This window comes from Ricinus communis, chromosome 10 (assembly GCF_019578655.1).
Source record: "Ricinus communis isolate WT05 ecotype wild-type chromosome 10, ASM1957865v1, whole genome shotgun sequence".
NCBI lineage: Eukaryota > Viridiplantae > Streptophyta > Magnoliopsida > Malpighiales > Euphorbiaceae > Ricinus > Ricinus communis.
In genome coordinates, this window is record NC_063265.1 from 23,966,357 (window position 1) to 23,980,431 (window position 14,075).

Below are 14,075 nucleotides of genomic sequence, written 5' to 3' on the forward strand. Positions count from 1 at the left end.
AGCAAAAGAAAAGAAATTGAAAACTCAATAATGTCAAGGATAAACTTGAGCCATGGCATCATCATCGAGGGGCACGAGCCTTAATAGTCGATGGATGAGGGAGGTATAGTTTGTCCTCTGAGATCGGATGGTGAGGTCCTCAAAGTGATCATATCCCCCCAAGCTCCGGGCCAGCTCCTCGTCGACAAGATCAATAGTCTAAGACATGGAAAGAGGGGAGATAAGGGAAACCGACACCTACTAGGCCCCCTATCCTAGCCATGAATCCTCTCGCCTAAGAATCAGGCCTGACAAACGGGGCCAACCAAGGGAAGCTTCCTATGATCAAGGTCTGCAGTGGAGAGCATGTAGGGGTTCCAGTGACAGTGCTCGCCTAGCCAGTCGCTATGGATCTGAAGATTGCAAAGGTAAGTAATAAAGACTTATAGACAACATATATGATTAATTAATTTTCTTTTTACCTTATCCTAGGTCAGGGAGTTGATCCACATGCGATGCACATGCACTTGTGCCTACTCTAAAGGGACACTCTTACTTGAGGCCCAGCGGCTCAAAGAGGAGAAGGCTTGGGAAGTACTGATAAGTTGTGAGTCCACTAGAAAGCCAAGCTCTAAGGCCCAAACTTGTAAATTAAGAGTCAATAACTACTATGTAAAAATAAGAAAGCATAAAATGAACAAATCAAAGTGGATAGGACTTACGTGAATCATATGTCAAAAGCCATATATCCTCTTGCTCCTAAAGACATTAATGCCTATTTGATGGTACAAGTAGGCAAGAACCGCAAATGCCTAGTTGAAAGAGGAGACTTGGTCGAAATCCTAAAAAGAGGCTAAATAATGAAAGTTCAGTGAGTTCACCGAGTCACTAACAAGGTAATCTTAAAGAGATACACTAGGAATGCCCGAGCCATCTGATCCACCTCTTGAGCTTTCTTAGGCACACCACTTTTAATCTAGAGGAATACTTGGATAGGCCAAGCAACGAGTGTTCTTCCACATTGGCAAGAACCCAAGTAAATCTATGATGTAACACTCCCATACATCGGAGCGTTGGTCATGGATTGCATCGTCAAAATGTACAAGTGTACCTGTGAAGTCAATCCCCGTGATGGTAGCAAAGGAAAGTGGGGATAGGGTCAGCTCACCAACCGGCTTGTGGAAGGTGTGGGTAGTGTACATCCGCCTCTCAAGTAATGCCTAGACTAAAGTATAGTCTATCTTCCCACTGATATATCAAAGTGTAGCAACAAGTCGATGAAATTTCGTGTTGCCAATCCTAGCCTATATAGAGTTTAGTAACTCATCGAACCACTTGTAAGCACCATAGAAATTTTCAGCAAACCGGATCGATATGACATCGTTTTGAAAAAGCATAAGCACAAGTATGTAAACACAATGCACACAAATAAAGACCCGAAAAAAGTAAGTATTTTTTTTATTTATTGTTATTTTAAAATAAAATATTCAAAAAAACCAGTTTAAAGCCTCTGGACGGTCGTTTCGAACTATGTAGAGCTGAATCGGCATTATAGAGAGCCGATCGGCTGTGTATAACTGAATTAGCTTTGTGGGTTAGGGCACAAATTCTTTTCAATAAATTCACGAGTTTTTCATGAATTTTGAGCAAATTCTAATGTATAAATCACAGAAAATAAGATCTAATGCAAGAAAAATACTTCCCGGACGGCCGAAAATGCCTAGTGAGAATTCATTTTTGCCAAAAAAGTGATTTCCTTTATTTGACAAGCCCAAGGTCATTCTAGCGAGAAATCGATAGTGAAAACTCCTAATTTGATGCAATTAGGGTGCATCCAACACATTTAGAAGAAGAGTCATCCATTTCAAGACTGATTTCACGGAATTTGGTCGAGAAATGAGTGAGAAATCAAAGAAAGAATAGAGAGGTGTTGGAGAGAAAAATAAAGGATAAATGGATAATTTGAGTTATAGATGGATATGAAGATATATACGTACATATACATATATATATATATATACATATATATATATGTATATAAATATATATATACATATATATATATGTATATGTATATATATTCAAAGAAATGCGTGGTGTGTGTTTCTAAGTCATCCTCCTCTTCAAACAAAGGTAAAGGTATACCTCGTTTCGTTTGAAACCTGATAGTAATTTTTCCTCAAAACCTATCTCCAAACTCTCAAAGTATTTCAAAGCCTAACTCACAAGAAATAGTTTTGTCTCAAAAAAACTTTTCAAAACCAATGAATACGTAGAAAAGCAAAACTTCAAAGCATTTTAACTATTGAGGAAGGATTTTGTATGGAAAGTCCCTCAAAACTAGTTTCAAAAGTTTTTCCTCCAGGATGGTACTTTAAACCCTGGAATAAAACAAAACCCCAATTTTATTACTAGTCTATCCGAGAGGTAACTGGTTCTGCAAAATTCAAACACTTAAAAAAGCATAAAGACCACAAACACCCTGCATATTCCACATGCACTATCCAAAGAATCCTTCACCCTTCGGTTGGGAATGGATTTATACTCGTCGAATCTTTCAACCTCCTCCAAAACACACACTGAGGCCTAAATACAATTTTCAACTGTTGGGATTACCAACAAGCTTGGTTTAATACCTTTCTTTTACAAAATGAAAAGACGAGCCATTCTTGGCTTTTCTACTTACAAACCTGTCAAACTTCCAAAATCCCATATTGGTTTAAACAATGGTGGAATTATTATGGCAACTTTCCAGAAACCATAATCCTAGAAGTTCTCCCTTTGTTTAATCTATTCAACATTCACTATAAACCTAATAAAATAGAAAGATGTTTTCCTCCCTTACTTCTATTTTGTTCAAACTTCTTCCTCCCGTGGGTATGTGTGTGGTATTTCCATTTCAACCAAGCAGCAGATGGAGAAATCATCCTTGCCCGAAGATTCAAAGTTAAATGGTGGGATAAATTCAAGCACCAAGAAAAACTATCTCCAAAGATGGTACAAAGTTTTCTTACAAAAAATAGCTTCTTGTGAGATCCCAAAGAACAAACTACCTTCCTGGCACAGAAGTCTTTCATTATTCCAAAGCTAGCGGCAGCTCAAACAGAAGAAGATTTCTTACAATTGATCAAACAGTTGTCAGAGACCGCCTCTTCAAAAGGAAAATCTAAAGCTTCATCTTCCTCTTCCAGTACCAGCTCAGCAGCAATTGATCTAGATGGTGACTCGAATGAAGATGACTATTTTGGGATATTTAGGCCCATCAAATGATATCTTTGTAAAGCCCTTGGGTTGAAAACCAGAAATGGCAGCCCAAGATAATTCTGCAATGGGCCAAATACCCAACAATAAAAAAAAAGTCTTTTCAAAAAGAGAAAAAAGACAAAAGACTCTGCACCATTATTTTTTTAAAGAAAATGATGAAGATTCCTCAATAATGAAGTGTGGCAGACAATTCCTGCTAAAGACGTGGAGCCCCTCACTCCATTATCGAAAGCATCCAAAGCAAGAATTATTGAGACTCAAGGCTGAAGACCTCAGGCTGAAACTACAAGAAAATGATCGAAAAAAAATCATAAAAAACTCTTGTAGTCTTCAAGTCCTACCATATAAGAAATATAGTGAGAAAAGAGAGTGTGAGCCAGAGAGTGATAGTGAGAAACCACCTTCCTCTTGTATTCAACAACTCTTGTAAGTTATATTTCTTTATTTAAAGCTTTCATTTCAAAGTTTGTAAATTTATTTATTGATAAGAATTTGTCATTTTCATTCTACATTCTTGCTTATAGTCTTTAATAAGTGTATGCTTTGTGCTTGCCTCGTCTGAGGATCATGCACATCAGAATCTTGTTATTTCTCCCCTTGGTCCCACCATTTAACTTTGAATCTTCGGGCAAGGATGATTTCTCCATCTGCTGCTTGGTTGAAATGGAAATACCACACACATACCCACGGGAGGAAGAAGTTTGAACAAAATAGAAGTAAGGGAGAAAAAACGTCTTTCTATTTTATTGGGTTTATAGTGAGTGTTGAATAGATTAAACAAAGGGAGAACTTCTAGGATTATGGTTTCTGGAAAGTTACCATAATAATTCCACCATTGTTTAAACCAATATGGGATTTTGGAAGTTTGGATTGTGCTTGTGTCGAAGTAGAAAAGCCAATAATGGCTATGTCCTTCATTTTGTAAAAGAAAGGTATTAAACCAAGCTTGTTGGTAATCCCAACAGTTGAAAGTTGTATTTAGGCTTGAAGGGTAGGTGTTTTGGAGGGAGGTTGGAAAAGATCTTGACGAGTGTAAATCCATTCCCCAATCTGAAGGGTGAAGGATTCTTTGGATGGTGCATGTGGAATATGTGAGGGTCTGTGGTCTTTATGCTTTTGAAGTGTTTGAATTTTAGAACCGATTACCAGGATGACTAGATGTAGTATATAAATTGAGTTTTGTTTATTCGGGGGTTTAAGTACCATCTGGAGGAAAACTTTTGAAACTAGTTTTGAGGGGCTTTCCGTACAAAATCCTTCCTCAATAGTTAGAATGCTTTGAAAGTTTTGCTTTTCTACGTATTCATTGGTTTTGAAAAGTTTTGTTTGAGACAAAACTATTTCTTGTGAGTTAGGCTTTGAAATACTTTGAGAGTTTTGAGATAGGTTTTGAGGAAAATTACTATCTCGGGTTGCAGTGGAATAATAGAGTATACCTTGCCTTTGTTTCAAGAGGAGGATGACTTTGGAGAATTTCGGCTATGACTTGACTTCATACTTTCAATATTCTTCGACCATCTTTAAAAACTCGGAAGTTTGTTGTGCAAGCCACTCCTGAATTTGGAATTGCTTTTGGGCCGGGTCTTCTTTGCTTTTGTCTATTTCTTCTTTGCTTTTGTCTAATAGGCTTTGAAGAGGAGGGTAAAATCTCCTTTTTTGGGCTTTGAACAACTTTTCTATTTGTTGTTGGCTTTTCTTCTTTATCTTTTGCTCTCGATTTTCTCGGTATTGTCACTCCTGTTTTTGAAGGAACTCTCTAGTTAGAAAGTCTGGTATTGAAATCGAATCTCCTCTTATATATTCGATTTCAAAATCAAAAACGGAAAGAATGGCTTGCCATCTGGCAAAAATCTATTTTGAAGCTATATTTTGAACATCTTTTGCATACTTCCTTGATTCTGACAAATCATCCTTAAAATTTTTAATTTAAAAGATCACTTTGGAATTTTGAAATGCATAATACTATCGAAAGAATTTCTTTTTTGATAGTTGAATAATTCTTTTGAGTATCATTCCAGTGTGCAAAAGTAAACTGGACAGTGCATTCTTTTTTATTTTGAACTTGTTTGAGAATTCTACCATAACCTAAATTTTGATGCGTCAGTTTCAACAATTTTAAATGCAGATGGATCAGCTAGATGTAAACATGGAATTTCAGAAACTTGCTTTTAATGCTTTGGACAATCTTTGTATGCTCATCAGTCCATGCAGGGGGATTTTTCTTTAATCTATCATGGAGGGGTTTTGCTAAATAGTTTAAATTTGGATAAAAATCCATGACATAATTTAAACTGCCAAGGAACCTTTGCAACTCAGATTTTTCCAAAATTTTATCTGGAAATTTTGAAGTAAAAGCTAGAGATCTTTCAATTGGGGTGATGGTTCCCTAGGAGATGTAGTGTCCAAGAAATCTAATTTTCATTTAGAATAAAGATACCTTGGACTTTGAAACAACTAGACCATTTTTCTTAACAACATAGAAAAATGTCTCCAAATGTTTGAAATGTTGCACTAGAGAATTTGAAAAGATTAATACATCATCGATGTATATAATGCAAAACTTTGAATGAGGATTAAAAATATCATTCATAATTTTTTGAAATTCAGAAGGAGCATTTTTTAATCCAAAAGGCATCACATTCCACTCGTATTGACCAAATGGAACTGTAAATGCAGTTTTGTACCGATCTTTAGGATGAATCTGGATTTGCCAAAATCCTGATTTCATATCAAACTTTGAAAAAATAAAAGTAGAATGAAGATTTTGAAGAAGATCTTTTTTGTTTGGAATAGGGTATCTAATCCACTTTAGAGCTGTATTCAAAGGTTTGTAGTTAATCACCAATCGAGGTGTTCCTCTTTCTATTTCACTATTTTTATTGACATAGAAGGCTGCACACGACCAGGGGGATCTGGATTTGGTAATTAAACTCTTTTGTTCTAAATCTTTTATTTCTACTCTACAATGTCTTTCAAGAGTTTCATTCATTTGGATAGGCCTGGCTATGGTAGGAATTTGTTTTTCACTAAAATCTTTTTCATATGGTAAATCCACCATATGCTGTTTTCTTTTCCAAAAAGCATTAGGAAGATCATAACAAACTTCTTTTTCGATTTTCTTTTACAAATCAGAAATTTTTCTTTAGACAAATTCATTTTGCAATTGGCTTTGGATTCTTTTTAAACTCATATCTTGTTTTAAATGAAAATGCTGAGTTTGTTTTCCTTTAATTAAAGCATTTATCTCAAAATTATAAATTGAGTGAGCCTTTATAAGATTGAGATTTCTTTTCTTGGGTTTTTCTAAAAAAGGAAAAATAATCTTTGAATTTTTAGCTTTAAAAATGATACCAGCAGTAGTTACTTTGAAAGGAGTAATTAAATTAATAAAAGGTGTTCCCAAAATAACAGTTTGTTGTAAATCCTTTGTAAGAATAAAAATATTTTTTAGAGCAATATTGTTGTTTAGAATTGCAGCTTCAGTTTTTTCCGCAATTATGATCTTTGAATTATTAGCAGAGATGAGTCTTTCTTTTGTTTTTGATGATATCTTTTAAGAACTAGCTTATAATTGATACAATTTAGGTCTGCTCCTATATCAAACAAAGCTATAGTTTCTATTTGAAAATCATCAGGGAAAATGAGTTTTATTTGAATCAAATATTTTCTTGAGGTTATTTCTTTTAAAACATTAATGAAGTTTTCTGGGACATTTTCAGAAACCTCAAGATTTTGGAAATCATTTTCTTCTTCAGAATCAGAATCACTATTTTATTTAAAAATCAAGCTTTGGAGCAAAACAGAATCATTTTGTTGTTTTTCTTTTAATTCTTTGAGTTCTATTTTAATGGTTTTAATTTCTTTTTGAAGTTCTTGGATAGTAGGGAGAGGGTTCTTTAGCTTTTTCCCTTTTTCCAAGATCATAGTAAGATCATAAGTGTTCTTACTAGAAGAAGGGATGAGGGTTTCAGTTTTTAGAATTTCTTCCAAAACTTGTTTTTGAATTTGTGGGTCATTAATATGCTTGTGGCTTCAACTTCAACAAAAGCTTCTTGCAGAACAAACATGCAATATTAAATTTCATCTGATTCCGATTCAGAATAATTGGATGAGGTTTTAATTTCATCAATTTGAAACTCTTCCTCGTTATTTGAAAATTCTGATTCAGAGGAATCAACTAGAAGAGCTGAAATTTTGCTCAGAATTTCTTCTTCTATTTGGAGCTCATGAAGTTTTTTAGAAAACTTGCAATACTTTGAAGTGTGTTCCTTTCTCCCACATTTGTAGCAAGTAATTTTGCTAAAATCTTTTTTGGAATTTTGTTTTGGGAATTTAGAAGAGAATGGTCTTTTGTAGAAATTCTCTCTTTTTTTTTGGCACTATCCTATTTTTGAAAAGATGTTTTTTCTTAAAAGATTTAAAAAAGTCTTCTTTGCATTTTCCTTTCTGCCGAGTAAGGGAAGGTTCTGATTATTCATGGACAAAAACTACCTAGCTCTGTCTAGTCTTTTCATTCAGTTTGTCTTTGGGTTTAAGAGTCATGGCAAATTTTTGGAGTAAGGCCTAAGTAAGTAGAAATCATAAGGTTTGGCCAAATCATAAGAAGGCCATATAATATCCTAAAGAAGGCAAAATGCCACTTTGGTCCTAATCTTCGAAAATCACATTTTAGTCCACGGATGGGCCAATCGCCAATATAGTCTCCATAAGACATCTATCAAGTCAATTGCATTCCGATGTGGGAGTTTTTAAAAATAATGCCATTTTGGCCCCTGACTTATCAAAATTACACTTTAGTCCCTAGATTGGTCAATTATCAATATAGTCTTCAAAAGACATTTATCAAGTCAAATTGCATGCTTAAGTGGTAGTTTTTAATTAAAAGTCAAATTTAGAACTCTAAAGGTGGTAAATTAACTAGAAATTTAAAATTCAAGCAAGCAAAGTCCTAAAAAATTCAAGCAGGCGTAGTCCTCAAAATTCTAAACAGGTTAAGTCCTTATATATAATAAAATTAAAGACTAAGATATACAAATAAGGAAGTTGACTTTTGGATCCATCTCTAGATGTGGCAAAGCTTAGTACATCACTCAAATTAACAAAAGTGTACCAGAGAATTACCCGGATAGCGACTCCATCTTCACGCTAGTCTCATTGACTCCATCCTCCTTAAGCTTGTAAAGCCTTAAAGTGTGTGTAGCCGCTTGCTTTATCGCAGCGCCTGATGCACTAATATTAAGTAATAAAGTGATGAATAAGAGTCGTTCCACTAGGGACTTAATTGTGAATACTATTTTCACTCTTATACTAATGTCTAACAATTAAAATGTTGTTTGGATGTAGAAATGTTCGAAAATAAATTAATATTAAAATAAGAATTAAAATAGTAAATTAATATTAAAAAAAGAATTAAAATAATTGATATATTAATTAAGGATAAAGCCAATTCAGGTAATGAATCCCTCTAATAAGATGGATACTTCATGAAAAGAATAGCAATTAAGTCAAACCATAAGTGATGAATAAGAGTATCGTTCCACTAGGGACCTAATTTTGAGTACTACCTTCAATCATATACTAATGTTTAGCAATCAAAATATTGTCTGGGTGTAGTAATATTTAAAAATAAAACAATCTTGGAAACAAATATTTAAAATATTTGGTAAACTTATCAAGGATAAAGCCTATTTAGGTAGTGAATCCCTCTAATAAGTTAAGTATTTCATGAAACAACAGTAATTAATTCAAATCAAGAGTTGAGTTGGCATTCCATAAAAATAGGTTTAAACTTTTCTCAAGTGATTAAACCCCTAATTCCTAAGAGAAGGGTGATGAATCTCTTCTCAAACCCACTCATTTAGGTCATACATTAAGATTAAGGAACTATTAAATCAAAAAAGCTTGTAGATCTATCTCTAGTATCCTAATCAATCATCAATCCATAAGATGTGATCAATTCATAAATAGTTATCTCTAATTTTTTTTTATGAAAATAAATCCCAATCAATATGTCGACTTATCAATTGAAATATATGATTAGGCAATCAAAAAAATAAAACAACTCAAGGAAAAGATTTAATTGCAATAACTTTGAATCAATCCACACAATACAAATAAGGATTCATATAAACACAAATAGCACGAAGATTAGTTCCTACATATTGCAGTAAAGAAATAAAGATTAGTGAAAGAAAATCTTAAACTATTCATGGATGATTAAAGATGAAAATATTCAATCTTGAATCTTCGATCTTGGAAAACAATAATGGAAATGATGTTCTTCCTTCAAAATAACTAATAAAACCCTAAGAAATGAAAGGCAATTAAATTCTCTAAGTGTTTCTCTCTAGAAATGAACTAATGATGGAACTCTCTAAAAACAAACCTAAAAGTTTCTTTCAATAGTGTATTTTTATGATTGGGATGGGGACCACACGGTCGTGTGACATCCTTAGCTATTCATAGCTCGGAATCACATTCTAGGGCACATGGGAGGAGGTTATCCCTATGTGAACTTTTAAGCACCTATTTCTTATTTACGGAAGACCATGGGCATGTGCTTCCCGTGTCATGCCTTCTATCATTCTGCCATTGTTCTTGTCTTACATGGGAAGACCACATAAGCAAGAGCTTCCCGTGTCATGCCCGTGTGATACTTCAAACCTTCATAAATATGCCTTTTCTTAGCTAGATTTCCATGCTTTTTGGTGCCAAAAGCCTCTCTTCATATAGGATCCTCAAATTTCTAAAAAGAACTTAATTATTAGACATTCATTTACGCTCATTAATTAGCAGCTATATAGCGAGAGTTTTCTTTTAGTAAGTCACTAAGAAAGAACTGATATTAGGAAACTTTTAGAGAAAGAAAGTATTTTTCTAGATCTCAAGCTGAACTAGATTCTCAACCAACCTTTGATTCAACTACTTCATCATCTCTTGAGACTCGCAAAATAACGATCTATAGTGACAACTTGAGGGTTCCCCCCACATTCACATTATCAACATTACTTTCTCCTCTTAACTAGTTCTTTTGTTTTATATTCTAAGAACATGTTAAGGATGTTTTGTTAATATTTCATATGTTTTATATCATTAGAATAGGTTTTTCTTATGAATTAACATGTTATAACTTGTTGGGTTTTGAGTGTGAATATAAACTATTGTGTTTATAGAGAGTGGATAATTAAATAATAAAATTAAAGACCATATACAAATAAGGAAGTTGATTTTCGAGTCCATCTCTGAATGTGGCGAAGCTTCCTTATAGAATCTAATACACCACTCAAATTAGTAAAAATGTCTTGGAGAATTACCCAAGTGGCAACTCCATCTCCGTACTAGTCTAGCTAACTACTTAGCGTATTTCCGATTATGTTGAAAAGCCTTATAGTGCCGTAGCCGCTAGAGACACTTAGGTGCACACTCGAAACCGCCGCCCACACCTAAGCTAAAGCTTTTTCTTTTTCCTTAATACAACCACAAGGTCTTTCTTGACTTAATTGGAAATTTGCTTCCTGACTTGAGTCTTTTTTCATGGGGCTATCTTTAATAGCTCGGTGTACTCATCAGGCTTAGCTTTATCTTCCTTTTCCTTGGGTTTCGGCTCTATTTGAAGTGTTGGGAAAACTTCTTTCAAAGCTGTACAGTAGGCATCCCTTACCACTTCTTGGTCTCCTTTCACTACGACCTTTCCTTTAAGGGTAGGAGTCTTCATTGTTATGTACCGGATGCATGTGCAAGCACGTGTCATGCAAGAAGGATCTTCTACTAATGGCGTTGTAGGTAAATGCGATATCCACCATCATAAATTCCGCTCTCGTCTTCTTAATTAATTATCCATCTCTGAGCTCCACATCTAAGTGAATAGATCCTTCCACTAGGATCGTCTTTCCACCTAAGCCAATAAAAGGAGTGGACACTAGGGTTAGGTGGTTGTGCTTAAGTCCCATGCTAAGGAAGACTGGCATAGTAATCATGTTGATCGAACTTTTGTCATCTATGAGAATCCACCTGACCAGGAAATTATTAATGTAGGCTTTCACCACTAAGGCATCATTGTGAGAGTTCAGAATTCCCTGGCTATTGGCATCTGAAAACTTGATTAGCCCAAAATTTTTTCTAGGCTCACCTTATATGGAGTATCTCGATCATCTCAGGGCACTCTTGTGGCCTTACCCACGGTGCTCTCTAAACACTGACTACACCGACAACATGAACTCTCTCTCTTCTCTTCTTTTTCCTCAAATCAAATTTTTCAAATTCAGCATGTTCTCGATGTTGTACTTTTCTCTCCTTCATCTTTTTTCATAAACCTTTACAGAATGCCACATTGGATCATCTTCTTAATTTCTTCTTTCAAATGCGGTAATCTTACGTATGGCCTTTGTCTAATGGAACTGAACTCATTACATTGTCCAACGACTACAGGCTTCATTCCATTCTGATTTTCTTTTAGAATCTCGTATCCACATAAGAATATGAGATCAGGAATCTGTCAAAGGTGTGTAGTGATGATTACCGACCCTTTTTTGGGTTGGCTGCCCTTACTTCCATATTTACTAGACTTCGAGCTTCTTTCTTAATATTCTCTCTCATGCTTTTGGCTGGTTCCTCTAGCTTTGACAACGAACTCTCTCATCCTATCATTAATGCAAATGTGCATTTGAGCAATGTTCATTAGAGAGGAGATCGCTTAGGGTTTTTGAGACCATGGCAGTGTAGGTGATCTCCATGTTCAAATCTTCAATTTGGATGGCTTCCTTATTGAAGCGTTCTATGAACTTCCAAGGCTTTCTGTCTCCTTTTGAGTGACCCTTAGCAAGTCCGTAGAGATTTTCTTGGGCGGGATGGATGTGATGAACCGAGCTTGGAACAAACTTAAAAGTTGGGCAAAGGTCCAATGCTCTTTGGCGGGAGGCTCTAGTACCATTCTTGGGGGATCCCTTTCAAGGTAGTTGGGAAAAGCTTACACAAGATTTGGTCTTGGTAGGTCTGGATGTTATGACATTTCGGTATTTATCAACATGGCTTTTCGGATAGGAATTGTCGTTATAAGACTCCAAGTAAGGCGGGTATTTAAACTTTGGTGGAAATTCCTCCAAGATGAGTTCATTAGAGAATGGGGAGTTTGTGCGCATACTAAAGTCAACGTCGTCCAGATGTACTCCAATTCTATTCATGACATCTCTAACTCTCCTCTCAAAATTTTGATGAGGCATCCTTTCTTCGAGCTCTCTATCAGACCACAAGCCTGCTTCCTCATCCACTTCAATATGCACAAGGTGTGGGTCAAGGTTAGGGGTGCTTTTTTTGGATTTTCAAGATGCATTGATCATTTTCCTTTGTCTTTATTATTTTGGTTGTTAGGGATGGAAGGGGTTGAACTATCAGAGGTGGCATTGGATGATTTTTGGTTGAATGATTGCTTAATGTCTCAAAGGAGAGCATTGAACTCAACAAGTTGATGGTGGAGGGTCTGCATAGTTATAGGGTTATTTAGGTCTGGGGTTAAGTTTTTAGTAGTAGGAGCTTGAACACTTTCTACCCTTTCGTTTTGTCACTCTAAAGGGAAAAAGGTTCAAGAAAGATAAGTTTTCACTTGAGAATGGGTCTTTATTGGGATGCTAGATTGACTTTTTGAAAGTATGTTCATGCTCACCGTACCAATTGATACAGTCTAGAATAAATTGATAATTGTATTGAACTTGAGTGGGAGAACTCCTTGATATCTACAAATAAAACAGATTAGAGGTCCTAGGTGTGGTACCTGAAAAAACCATTTTGATGCTTAAGCAATATATGAATAAAGGTTGGAATAAAGTATATAAAGAATTATAATTACATTACCTCAAAAATAAGTTACTATGGAGTATTCATAGTGTTGTCTTCTTGATGGGCAGTGGCGGCCTTTAAAGCATGTACACGCCGATTTCTTCGAATGGTGGTTGCATGTACGTGATAAGGCGATAAGGCAATGCATGGTGTAGAGGCAACTGGTGAGAGAATAGGCGAGCTAGTCATAATTAGCTTAGGAGATCTCCGTGTTAGCTAGATATGTATCAGGAAGAAATGAATTTTTTATACAACTGTGTTTTTCAGTAGATTTTTTGCAAATATGGTGTTTAAATACGCAAAAATCTCCAAATCAATGAATAATACTCTCGATTATTTCTCTCCGAACGTTAGAGATAATGGAAGTTATCTACAAGCTTCTTTATTACTTGTATTCTTATTATTATTTTGTTTGGATAATGTATCTGATTACACGAATTTTAATTCTTTTGTTATCAATAAAAAGGTCTTAATTTTTATTTATCATTAAAGCAGTGGTTAAACTGATGTGGATTTTAACATGGCATTTAATTTCGACACATTGTTGTACAATCACCAGTTTCACTTAACTCACATGACACATTACCATTATTTCACTTGAATATACACCGTTGATTGGAATTACAAAAACTTAAAACTTCATAATTTGGTTTGTCAAAATTAAAATATCATGTTAAAATTGTAAAACACATTACAAATGGTGATTTAGTTTACAATATATATTAAAACTATTAAAATTTAAAATCTTAATCTAAATTAATAAATTTTTAATTTTTATAACACTATAAAGTTAATTACTACGAGAATATGGATAATTATAATAAAAAAATTTGATAATATAATTTAATTTCAACTTTATAGAAATATAATATTCATCTAAACTCTTTTTCTATATTAAATTTTATTAAAAATTAATTTACTATTAAAGATATAAATAACTATGATAAATAATAAGTATAGTAATATAATGTAGTTTCAAACTCTAAAAAATAGTGGTATTC